The sequence below is a fragment of the Scatophagus argus genome, chromosome 2, assembly GCF_020382885.2.
Source record: "Scatophagus argus isolate fScaArg1 chromosome 2, fScaArg1.pri, whole genome shotgun sequence".
In the NCBI taxonomy this organism is placed as follows: domain Eukaryota; kingdom Metazoa; phylum Chordata; class Actinopteri; family Scatophagidae; genus Scatophagus; species Scatophagus argus.
In genome coordinates, this window is record NC_058494.1 from 25,366,815 (window position 1) to 25,380,522 (window position 13,708).

A 13,708-nucleotide genomic window follows, 5' to 3' on the forward strand; every position below is an offset into this window, starting at 1 on the left:
ATTCGGTGATATGACGCAAAGTGAACTCCGCTTAATGAAACTATGGAGTTTGGTCTTTTAAAATGAACTTCCCCAGGACGAACACTGGGCTTCAATAATCCTTTATTAGCCACGACGCTTTTACTCTAATCATCCAGATTTATGAATAACCACACTAAGCAGTGTTTTGTTTATTTTTAAGTGTGCCGTTTAATTAAAACTACGGATGGGTGTCCAGAATTAACAAGCCAAATGCGAATAAGAATCCTTAGAGGGCAAATTTACAGCTGAGAAAATCCATTTAAATGTACGCTCCAGTTGATTATATGGTGTTATAGATTTAACCTATGGCTGGGATCCACAAAGGAGGATTTTTGCAATGAAATTCTGTATAAGCATTTATATTTAATGTCCTTATTATATTGTTTTATATGAGCTATAATTTGGTGTAATGACTCCTGGATATATGCTCGTCTTAAAGAATTCCCTTTCCCATGATATGGACTGTAATTACTTCAAATCATTTCCACCTTATGTGAAAGAGATTAAAGAGATTTGTGCAATTGTGTGCGCATCTTTTACTTCCTTATCGGCTTAAAATGGAACTATAATCACATTTAGTTAATTGTGTTTTGTGTATTACCTCCTGCATGGCGATGCTCTAGTTCCAGAGCAAAATTATCTTTTTGACGATGCTAATGTCAGTACGGATGAACCCATTTTGCTCGGGAGCTTTTAAACTCGTAAGTGTCTGACTATATCTGCACTCATTTTGGATACTCAGCATCTTATTACATTAGCCATGCAAGACTCATCCCCTCTCATCCTCTCTGCTTTGTGTTTTATCTCCAAAATTAGCGAGGGCGTTGCACTTGCTCCGAGGTTGAGTTTTTTTTAGAGATTTCTTCATTGTGGATTAAAGCCTGCCTGCTTTTTATTGATCAGATCACAGTGGAAGGTGAAAAAACAGAGAAGAAGGCGAGTGTATGTCAGATGTCAACATGTGTCATACATCCTGGTCTGGTGAGCCACCAGGTCGCTTCAGTGAGCCGGAGGATTGAATGTACCAAAAGAAAAAAATAATCATTTTCATCACCAAGCACCAACAAAGGAGCTTGCCATCTGCGTAGTGACGTTATTGTCAAATGAGACATACATGGTGGAGTTAGCAAATAATGAAGTCTGCACTACACACGAGGTTTTACATAGACCTCTATAGTAAGACGAGGTCCCTGGAGAAATCCACAGCAGAGATGATGGATGGTTTACTGCTGCAAACTGCACTCGCTCGCTCTCTCTCTTACATACCTTCATCGCTCTCTTTCCATTTTTGACCTTTACTTTTCTCCTTCTCCTGTGAGATGTCCTTCACTGTATTCTCTTTTCTCGCCATTAACTTTCCACCTGTCATTTCCACTTTTCCTGTAACTGATCTCTACATATTGTTCGTCCTCTTCCTCTCCATGTAACTCCATTGTTTTTTCCTCTCTACCTCTCCCTCCTCATCTCCCTCTCCGGTCACCATAGCCTTCCTCTTCCTATGATTGTCCTCCTCTCGTTGCTGTTTCTCTGATTTTACTCTCTCATCTTCCTGCATGTTATGCTGCACCGCTTTAACATCCTTCTCTCTATCCCATTATCTCTCCCACATTTAGTAATTACAACCACAGGATTGCAATATGGCAGAAACCAGTCCAAGTCTAATGACATTTTGTCTTTTTAATGGCCTAGCTTTGGCCCCTCTCGTCTTCATTATTCTTGGCTTGTCTGCACATATTTAGCATAGTGAAACATCAGAACTATTTTTTTTAAGAGATGTTCAAGCTGAACATGTAAGCAGTGATGCAATAACACAGAAAGACCTGATTTGCTCCAGGTAACACAAATTAAGGTGAACACACGTTTGTTTGTGCAAGTTAAAAATGTTTCATTCTGACACACACACACAAAACATGCTTACTCGGAGGCTTTGAGTCATGAAGCGGAGAAAAACTGGGGGGAATTCAGAGAAGAGGCACAACATGTACATGCATAAAATCAGTGTCTAAGTTGGTACAGTTAATGCATATTCAGTCTGATGTTTAACATAAACAGACAAACAGGTCAGTGGTCAAATTTACCCAAAGTCCAAAAATCTACAGAGTGAAACCAGCAAAGGTTCTTCTCTGCCCTCTGAAACATATAATATTAAATCTTTTTTGGTCTTTTATCAGCACATTCACTCCAGAAACAGTCTTCAAAGTTTCCCACTTTGACAAGTCCACATCACCTTCCACCAGTGTTCTCCTTCCTGTCCAAAAGTTTCCCCTCTCCTCTTTCATTTCTCTCTCTCACTCTCTTTTAGGCCCAACTCTCCAAAGTGGCTGCCAACAAGATGTGACAGTAACTGTCCATAACTGATTCGCTAGCCAGATTGCAGTGCACGCGTTTTCCTTGCCCTGAGGCGAGCCTTGCAGGTAGGGTTCGGGTTGGGCAGTTAGGTCAGTGAGCGTTGATGTCCTCTTTATCTACTGAGAATAAACTGGCCCAACGTGTGAAATGAAAACTCATGGTATTGTGGCTTGTTGGTCTTGGGTTATGACTCTCCCTTAGGGTGTGAGAGGTCCAGGGTTCAAAGCCCGGATGGGCCTGTGGTAAGTTTGCTTGTGCTGAAAATGCAAAATAACTCCAAATATCAGATAAAACAATTGTGCCCTGAGAAGCTATACTGAGTAACAGCTAATATATAAGGAAAGCAATCTGCCAACAAAGATGGTGGTGTGTTCAAATCCCAGCTGAGGTCTGCTCAAAGCCCTCAGGCTTCTGAGTATATCTCACAAGAGCTTTTGTGAGAGTATTTGATGTCCTCCTATGAAAGAGGAATTAAGTTGAATTCTTTCGAGCACATGTGGGTAACTTTGTGGCTTGTTGGTCGGCGAGAGGTCTTGGGTTCAAATCCTGGACAAGCTCATCAAAAATGCTTCAAATATGTTTCCACCATTTGAATTTGGTTTATCAATAAGATGAACATTAACTCACACATAATAAAGTACAAAACCTGTTCCAAAAACACTTGCTTAAACATTTGCAGGCCTCTTCCCCCCAGCTTCCACAAGCTAGCAAAAAGAAATCCTAAAATGTGTATTACACAGAGGCCCTGGACCTGTTAGCCTGGCTTTTTACAAAGACTGAAAGCAGGAGGTGACCATTTAGGTCAGACCGTTTAGTTCAGCCAAAGAATTTTATAACACACAAACCAGCATCTGCGTGGCTCGTTGGTCTAGGGGTATGATTCTCGCTTTGGGTGCGAGAGGTCCTGGGTTCAAATCCCAGACGAGCCCTTTGTGCAACTCACTTGTGTATTTCAGCCTTTTAAATTCAATAAGTTGAACGAATATAAACATAAAAGGTGAACTTTCAGCATCTGTGTGCTGCAGCTTGTAATTTGACCCGCATGCCAATATACTGGCCTGCCTGTTTAATTCTTACAGCAGATACATTTCATGCTGATGGACTTGGCAAACCACACGTGCAGGCTGCCCTCGTTGTGCTGTGATGTGACTGAATCAGCTCCTTTTGATTTTCAGGACCAACACAGCATGCTGCACGACAGTGGAAAATCAGAAGACAGAAGGCGTCCATGATGTCCATAGGGGAGGAGAGATGTCAAATAAGGTACATGCAGAAAACACGGTGGCTGAATACAGATTTGTATGCCACAACATATTTGTTATGAAGATAATAAAACCTTAATGACTTCATTATTCTGTATGGCTCCCACTTTGTCCACTAAAGACTTCAGCTGTGTGCTCCTTATGACAAAGTAGTTTAATTTGTTTTAAACCTGTTATTTCCATCACTTTTACCTGCTGTAAGTCAAATAATAATAATAATAATAATAAACAAACAAACAAAAAATGCTTGTGTGTACTACAAGCAAGTATGGCCCAGCAGCTTTTCTTTGTGGAAGCTGGCTTGACCAAATCTAAATCCCCAATCAGAGATCATGAGTATCATTATGGTGGTCATAAACTTTCTTTCTCGGCCCAGGTTTTTGTTTTGTTCAGGCTCTTCGCCTGTTCCCATGAAAAGAGGGATTTCATTTGACTCTTCTTTCACACAAAATGGACCAACTGGGTGTCGCTTACTTTAGTCAACAGGAACAGGAGAGCTACGGAAAATAAACATTTATTACAGGAAAAAGCAAGGCAGAAAACTGCTGATGGTGTAAACCTGTAAGTCTGTTTATTTTGCCAGTCAATGCACCCTCTGTGTCACCCATTTAGTTCTAATGTGACAATTGCACAGCTCTTAAGCACAACATGACGCACAGTTAGTGCTGCTGTAATCACACAGCAAGTTTCAGCTGAGAAGCTACATCGCTCATAGAAAATATCGACAGGAAAAGAATTACTGCGACATTATGTATGCAGCAAGCTGAAAAAGACAGGAACAGGAAAACAGGTATCTGACATCATTTCTGCTCCGTGGTTCAGGGACAAATGGTCTCAGTGTCTTCTATGCAGGACAGTGGAACCATATTAATTCACAACCAGAGGAATTACACATGGTCATCCCTACTGCCACCTACTGGTGTGTGTGTGTGTGTGTGTGTGTGTGTGTGTGGTGTGTGAGCACATGTATGTTTTAGACTTTTTTTGTTTTAGTTTTTTGTTGTTGTTGTTTTTGTGTGTTTAACTCAGAAGATTGATACTTCAGAGCACTTTCCTGTTACGTGCACACACATGTACTCACTTGGTCTGACACAAGTTACATCCTGTACATCAAGCAGTCATTTATTTTATTTATCTCTCACTTCCAGAGTTATTATATGGCTTAAAACTGAATATAACAATAAATCTCATTGATGCAGAGAGCTACTCAAACAGACCATTAACCAGACTTTCGCAGGCAACTCATGCACAGACTACACACACAAACGGCCTTTGTGTTGTGATGAGACTCAACACCAAGCAAAATTCACAGAGCCACATGATCATCCATCTGAGCACTTTAGGTGTGAGCTTTTCTTGCTCTAATGATCTAAATGCCTCATCCTTGTCATCCTTGCTTTATAGTTTTTCTTTTCAAACAAAGCTGCCAAAAAAAGTCCATTTTCAATTCAGTTCAATTTATTTATGTAGCACCAAATCAGAACAAAACTTCTCATGACACTTTCAAAAGCAGGTCTGGACCAAACTCTTTAATTTAGTTTTTAGTACAAGGAGACCCAACAAAGCACTTGGCTACAGTGGCAAGGAAAAACTTCCTTTTAGAAGGCAGAAACCTCAGGGGTGACCGCGGTTCTGTTTTGTGTGGCCATTTGTTAGAGAGAGAAAAGACCCTAAAATGTATAGTACGTATATGCTGTATATGAATCACATAGCCTGGAAGCAGGAGGAAGTGGCAAGTAAAGTTCATCTGCAATGCTGTATTTACCAACATCCAACAGTGATGGATCTTGAGTTGAACTCTTTCAAACCCACTAAGAGCAGTTTTTGTGGCTCATTGGTCTAGGGGTATGATTCTCGCTTCGGGTGCGAGAGGTCCCGGGTTCAAATCCCGGATGAGCCCACAACATAAGCATCAACTGTGCCTCGAATGTTTAACTTTGGTATGTCAGTAAGGTGAACATGAATTAGGACATTATAAAGTACAGAAAACTACAAAATCTGTTGCTTCCCTCCAAAAACGACTCTTTATCAAGCATTACAGACCTTGTATCATGTATTCCACAAAATGGGGAGTCTTGCCCCATTACCTAATTTCCTTGGTTGGTGAAAATCAATATTGCTAATTGCTTCAGTCATCACCCTCACAGGGGAACTTATCTGAACGTGCTTCTTAGTTGTATTGAGCGATTTATCTGCCTCAGCACAAAATTATCTGCAAAAAGGACATGGTTTGCAGACAGTTATGGGACAGGAGTCAAATGGACAGGAATATCTTTTGAATAAGTTACTTTGGTCAAGTTAGGGACCAAGTTACCTAAGCTTGTTAACCGACTTTCAGCAAGCCAACATCACTGAATGTTTTCCTTTTTGCTAAATTGTTACAATATTAACATCTAGGGATAGGTTTGGTTTAATCTGCACTCATCCTACAACTACTTCATCATATTTGGAATTTGGTAACTAATCTCAACACTTCCTGCAGGAGTATAGCAGACCGAGAAAATAAGAGCCGACAAGTGGAGGTGGAGCTGATGAGACTCATTCTGAATGACGGCGGCGGCGGCGGCGGCGGCAGGGGCTGAGTTGATGCCAGAATGTGAGCGAGTGCAGGATGGCAGCCTGAACTGGTTTTCCTTCTTTAAATATGAAAATGATATTTAGCTTCCAACACAAATTTGAAGTGTCTGCGTGTGGTTTACCCTCAGCACTCAAAAGAGAGGCTCGAATCAAAATGATCAGTGAGCTGAAATAAGAGAGGCCGACTGTTACCAGAGAGAAGCACTTTCAATCATAATAATACTCCTCTGAAAGAAAATCTGCAGACATTACCAGACATTACAAACATTACAGACAAACAAACAAAATAAATCAAAATGAATACTTTTAAGAATTTGGGGAAACAGTGCGACTGGAAGTAGAATCTTGCATTCCAAAGCATTTCATTGTCTCACATGCACACACACACACACACACTTAAATTGGCTTCTAGTGATGATTTCAAAGAGCTAATGAGCCTGAAAATAACACACTTTACCTTTAATGAGAAAGTTACTCTCCAAATTAAACATAGCCTCAAAGATCGTCAGATGAGTTTTAGCAGAAGCCAACTGGGCCTAATGATCAGAACTGTACAGTTTGATATTAATCTTATGGTAGAAATCACTCTTTAATGGACTTCCTGTGGGTGTGTTACTGTACTAGTTACACGATGGAGCCCGACGCCATGTAAACAACAGTGCTTGGCTTTGTTTATACACATTTTATAGTGGCTTTCTATTACAGCCTTTAACACCCCCTCATCCCACTGACTTCATGTGAAGGTGGACGACATGAGAACTGGAGAAGCTGCCAGTATAGTTCTGCCAAAGTTCATGTCATCCATCACTGATTGACTCGGACTCTTTGTAACACAGAGAAGATTGTTCTCGTGGCTCGTTGGTCTAGGGGTATGATTCTCGCTTAGGGTGCGAGAGGTCCCGGGTTCAATTCCCGGACGAGCCCACGAAAAGAATGGCAACGAGCAGAACATTTTACTGCGGTCTCTTAATAAGGCTAACATATTATAAAATACAGAGAAAATACAAAACCTTCTCTATCGATCACTGCAGACCTCCTCCCCAAGCTGTGTGACCAACAGATGGTTAATTTGAAAGGTGGGAGCAGATACACAGGCTGAAAAAGTGAAGCCGAAACATTTGCATCGCCCCCTGGTGGTTAGCGGCAGTACAATTCAAAAACCCCTCTCCATCTCCATCTCGGGAACCGCTGCTTAATCACTACTGAACAGACTCTGGCTCCAAATAATATCACTAATGCAATTCAATTTCATATGGTGGCCGAGGAGAGGTGTCGTTCATCTTTATTTGTGTCAAAGGTTCATCCAGACTGTGCTTTTAAATTTTGACAGATTAAAATATGAAATATTTTTTCTATGAAGAAAAAAGTTTTTGAAGGCACAGTGATGTTTTAGCTCTATTAGGGTGTGTGCTAAAACACATAAGAGAATCAAAACATGCCCAAAAATTGAACTTTCATGTGGAATCTCTCTCTTTGTCCTGTGCATGTACACATTCACACTCAGTGTTCAGTTCCCGTCCATATGGCATATTATGATTTACTACTTAAAAAAACAACAACTCTCAAATCAAACTGATTCATGACAGCATAAAAGATACCTACTGTTGCTACAGACAAGTGCTTTCAATTAAAACCCTCCTCTGTCCTGGTGGTAAACAAAAATAGTTTGGAGTTGGGACAGAAAATGTTGTGACAGGAAGGGGAAAAAAGGGATTCTTCATTTTCTCTGTTCCATCTCTCTCTTATGGCACTAACTTTCTAGAACTAATGAGCCTGAAAACACCAAGCTTTACCTTTAATTGGAAAGCTGTAGCTACTTTAGACCATTTTGTGAGAAGGATTCATAATCCATCAAGTCAGCGCTTGCAGCAGATGAAGAAAAACCTAAACAGTTCATTTCAAAATGCACGGCTGTATTAAACAGGTAAACATGCCACTTTCTATTGCAAAGTGATTTGCTGGCAGGAGGCTTGTTATTGGTGTAAAAATAGAAACAAAATAATTGGATAAGATCAAGCCCTCTTTGTTTTTGAATATGCTGCATTTAAATTTCCTTGGCACCAAGAGTTGTCTATATTGATACATCAAGAAACTTCAGTATTTCTTCATCCTGTTATTTCTGGGAAGCAGATTGTTACCTGGGAACAGTTCTTTTGAACTTGAAACTGCAGAGCGAGTGCATTAAATGAAAACCATCTATCTATAAGAGGTTTATTTCCCTTGTGTGGAGAGAAAGATTTTCTCAGTGTCACACATGCAATTTTGCAATTACATCATGTTTTTAAACAGATTTTATGCACTAAGGACTTGTGAAATTGATTCAGAATGGCTGACAAAACAAAAAAGAGTCTGTGCGGCTGTATTTAGACAGCAGGTCTAAAAAAATATCGTAGCAAACTTCAGCATGGCAACAATCACATTGTGGTCATGACTTTTGAAGGTCTTAAATTCTTAAAGTTTAAATGTATGAAAAAATGAAAATTATTATGTCGTTGAAAGAAAATTCAGGGGATAAATTCAAAGCTTATCAAAATTGCTCTGTAGGACTTTTGGAGGACAAAATTTTCTGTCCAATAGATGTGAAGACATATTACTCAAACTTAAAGAGATAAGTCGTCCAGGGCTCTGTATTTTCATACAGAGATATTTCACTGCTGGTGTCACCAGATGAAAAACCCAGGTATAAAGTCACTATGACTTATCCTCTGGGGACCGTGAACTGCCTGGCTGAGGTACTTAAGTTTAGAAAAGATGTCTGAATGCAACACTCCCCAGCATTGCCATCCCTGCCTCTTTGCTTCCATGGCTGAAGACATCAAGGGGGAAAATAAAGGCAATACTTGGGATGGAGGGCAGCAGCACTCTGAGGTTCAGAGCTCCTGAACACAAGCCCAAGCCGGCTGCATGCCAAGATGGTTTGACCCACCAATATCTGTCACTTTCCCCAGTGGCTAACCTAATTTCAGCTGAGAGCCTATAGCACAAGACGGGTGTTTTAGTACATTGTGCTGTGCGTTTTCCCCATGATTAAAGCTGTTCTGATGTGGCCAGGTCCTCCTGGTACCTTGTCATCATTCATAATGGGACCATTGAATGTAATTTGGGAGAGTGATTGGTTAGTTATGCAAGAGAGAGAGAAAGCAGAGAGGAGGGAAAGAGCAAGTGGACAGAGGACAGAGCTTAATGTAATGCTATGTTGAAGAGTTGGCCTTGGCGCTCAGGCTGATCAGTCATTTCATATAAATGGAATGGATATCAATGGTGCTGTTATTAGGAGACACAGTAGGAAGGGGGGACTGGCTGTACTCTGAACAAGGCTAAAAGACAGCATGCTGATGTGGAGTTCTGATAAAGCCTGAGGAAAGGCCACTAATTGCATCTTCAGCCTGATAACAAGATAGAAAGCAGGAAATGACTTGCCTACAAAATTAGTAATAGAGGCTGTACCTATCGATCTGCAAGGTTGAATGCTGGTCTGATGGGACCACCTGTGTCCAAAGCACCTGAAGGTTTCTGAAATGTAAAGCACCTATCAGTATACTTCCCTTTTGGTAGCTGGAGACTAACATCATAATTACACAGCTGCAACAAGTCATTCATCAGGAAAGTCTAAATATAGGTCATTTAAAAAACACTGAAGAAACAATTAATCCTTTTGGTGTGCTTTGGCGAGGGCAGTGCTTTCTTCACAGATCTTCCCTGAAAGGTCATAACATTGATTGCCCACACGCTGTTTGCTAATTTTCCAGTGGTTGTCAGCATGGCTCAGCCCACTTCAGAGGTCTAATCAGAACAAAGGACTTATGCAGGGAGGCAGACCCTCCTTTCTCATTTGCTGAGTGTCAAGGCCTCGAAAACAGCAACTTTTCCAGCATTGACAGAATTCTTGTTCATATTCAACCAATCCCTAACTTAACCCAGCTACTGGTAGTGTCAGCATTCTTAAGAGGATATTTCTTCCCATCTGGATTTTTATCAGTAATTTATTACTATTGTTTATTCATACCAAATACACTACATGGACAAATGTATTGGGATACATGACCATTATACCAACAAGGATTTAATGACATTACATTCTAAACACACAGACAGCTTTGCAGTGGGAACAGCTTCCACTCTTCTGGGAAGGCTTTCCACAAGATTTTGGATAAATAGACTTTTGTCTATTTAGAGTACAAACAGTGGAGCGCTATTAGCATTCTGTTACATTTTGGTCAAAGAAAGGGAGGCCTTGGTGCAGCTGAATAAGTCCCAAACGGCCTTGACTGCCTGTGATAGGCTGAGGCACCTTACCAATAACAAGTACACTCCAATATGTAGTCCAATGCCTACTTAACCCTCTGACAAATGATCCAAAAATTGCAACAATAAAAGTCGCTTTCCGCAATAATTAAATGAGTGGCCTTAACTCTTACTGCATAGTTGCCTTAATATTCGAGATGTATTCAGTGTGTAGATCACACACAGCACGCTATCGCTGTTTGATTTAGAGCCTCCTTGAGTGTACCTTGCCTGTGACTGCGGGTGGCCATGTTGTCTGACAAGAACAGTATTTTCTTTTTTAAATATCTCAATTCAGTTTCCTTACCCTCAGGAGTCGACAGACGCGCCGGCGCGTCCTTATCACAAGACTATTTTAAGACGACGCAGCTGCAAGACGCAGCCTCGCTGAATCTCAGTTTTTTTTGTGTCGAAAGTGGGCACTTCAAACTATATACCAGTTTTTAAATTTTGTTAATATGTCAAGTAAAACCCGAGTTATGATAAAAAATATACGCACTGTTTTTTTCATGACCATTGCCGTCACGTTTGGTGCGCGTTTGGGGCGCGCATTTTATGCAAGAAGATGCAGGTCCAGTGTTTTTAGGTCCAGTGTGTCAATACAGTATGTCAAAATGAAAAAAATAACAGTAAATCACACTTGTGAGGTTGTGCTCATCAGAAATGATTCCAAAATGGCAAGATAAAAAAAAATCTAAGTTGAAATATAAAATTAGAATCAAAAATAGTCAACAACTGACAATTATACATGACTTCAGAGGGTTAATATTGACAAAATAGAAACACTCGACTTCTAAACTAAACAAGTTTGAAGGAATTACAAATTTCGGGTATATTTCAGGTTAAAAAGAACTTTACCAGATGTCTTTCCAGATTTCATTTTCTGTGGCTTAATTTCCTTTTTCTGTCCACTTCTCCTTTTCTACATCTGTCACCCGGGATTCTGGCTGAGTGATTCTACTTGAACAGCATGGATGCTGGAGAAATGACAATGAATAACTGATCTTCACTAATCATAGCTAAAAAAGGCTTTTTGCTAAATCTTGACAGCAGTGTGGACAATTTATGGACAATTCCTTTCAGAGGAAGTTTGTCTTTTTTGCCATCACAGAAAAAAATGTTTTAAGTGTCACGACTGGTGATCCAACATATGGGTTCAATGGAAGAAGACAGATAATAAAAACAGATAATGCAGTAAGTGGTTTTGTACAAACATGTACATTGAAGCCACTGGAAGGTGAAGATGACTTTTGGCCGGTTTCGGCTGCAGACAAAAGGGCAGCAAACACTCAAACTCGCTCAAAGTAAAGAGTAATTACAAAAAGCAGGATGACAGTTCTGAGTGCTTCTCGCGCTCACCTTTTTCATTCAGCTAGATATGGAAATTCCTTTTATGCAATCATGGTCACCTTGAGTGCTTCATCTGAATCTTTTATCAATATTAAAAACCTGACTTTCTGTTCTTTTGCTCTATTCGCACCCAGTGATAAAAGCACCTAAAAGCATATGCTATTGTTGTCGTCAAAAGAAAAAAAAAAAACATCCATTTTGTTGCTTCTTTATCTTTCTTGAGTTTTACATGTTCATGTGTGTTGAACATTTAGCACTTGAGCCTGTTAAAACCACTGAGGAATTCATTCCTTTGACGTTTTTCTGCATTTCATAGTGTTGCTACTTGAACAAAAAAAAATATCTCAAAAAATATTGGGTGTATCGTAATGACAATACAGACCAACATAAACACATACATTTTATGACTGAAAGGCTAACCTTAACTGTTGGAGGAGCTAACTAATGTTAGGCTGATGTAGAGGTTAACACTGACGTTAAGCTGAACTGTGTATCGTTGGGTATATGTTGTCTGCTGGTTAACTGAATGGTCATCTGCAGCAAGCTAGCTCGCCAGGAACAAGTGAAGTGAGCCAGCCGTTGTCATGGATGAGTAACATGACGAGTGTCCATTGGAATATCGAGTTTACAAATGAAGCTTCATTCAGGAGGACTAACTCTTTGTGTGTGCCCTTTAAGTCACAGGCTTTTTCCCACGATCCTTCAGTTCCACTGTCTCATTCTCCTCTTCATCCAGTCACAAGCTGTCACGTTCTCCTTTTAGCCAGTAACTTGTCGTCAAACTTGCAAGTATTGTCTCTCTCCGCTGTCATTTATCTGTCATTTGTCATCGCCACCTCCACCCCTTCACCGCTGCCATCTCCAGTCAAACCCTCCGGTTACAACTTTGCAAAAGCCTCATTTGTCAGAGTTTCCCGTGTTGATCTACCGGGGACCAAGTGCCAAAGTGAGCCATGAGTCTTCTGTAGTTGCTTCTGTACTAGGGAGGTAAGAAAACCCTGTCTTGGAAACTTAAGATAGAACAAGCAACAACATGTTTTCTGTAATGATCCCCCGTGAGAGGAAGAGGAAGAGAAGGAGGCGGAGGAGAAGAGGAACTAGAAGAAAGGGAGGTTTGTGGTTAAACTGTGGTTTAGGTTAGTCAGGTAGTCAAGTCAGGATGAGGTGAGTAAAATGAAAAACTGGATTCATGGACAGAGTTAGGACTGGTAATGCAGTAAACTGGAGGGTGACCTTCTGTTGAAGGTCTGTTCACTGCTTAATATTTACTCGAGCATCAGCATTTTACTGTCCAAATTACATGTTATTATTATTATTAATGCATCCCAAAGGCAGGGTGTTTGCAGTATTTTAAATTAATGCCCAAAGGTGTTAAATCACACCAGCATGCGTGTGGTGTATGAAATGAACATGATTATTAATCCAGTTTTCCACTATAAATATGGAGTAAGAGCTTATTCTCTCACCTTATTCACATCCAAATCCAGAAAAACGCTGCCCTTGTTATTTGTAAAATGCCAGCTGCCCCTGAGAGAAGCATGTGCTTCTGCTGGGGTTTAATTTAAAAAAAAATTATGTGAAAATGTGACGCCTGCTCTTAATATGATGCTTGTGTTAAGGCAATTATCAGTTTACTTGTGAGACACTGTCAATCACTGATGTTTCTAAAACAAACTTACCACTTGCAGTAATTCTAAACATAACTCCAGACATTTTGATCTGGACTCCATTTTCTCATTTTTCTGGTTATACTGACAGATTCTTATCAAAATGTATTTGCTACAGTACAGTCTTATTTTCAGTTTATTTACAGTATGATATAGCATTATTACGTTTGGCAGGGTGGAAGCATCTTAAGTGCTTAT

General features: G+C 40.2%; 3 non-coding genes across 3 annotated transcripts; all 3 read left to right on the forward strand.

The window, feature by feature from the left end:
• Positions 1-3,227: 3,227 nt before the first annotated feature.
• trnap-ugg lies at positions 3,228-3,299 on the forward strand. The gene has a single exon. It is a non-coding gene; the product is annotated as a tRNA-Pro (tRNA).
• Positions 3,300-5,460: 2,161 nt separating this feature from the next.
• On the forward strand, positions 5,461-5,532 carry trnap-cgg. The gene has a single exon. It is a non-coding gene; the product is annotated as a tRNA-Pro (tRNA).
• A 1,529-nt stretch (positions 5,533-7,061) lies between these two features.
• Positions 7,062-7,133, forward strand: trnap-agg. The gene has a single exon. It is a non-coding gene; the product is annotated as a tRNA-Pro (tRNA).
• The last annotated feature ends 6,575 nt before the right edge of the window (positions 7,134-13,708 follow it).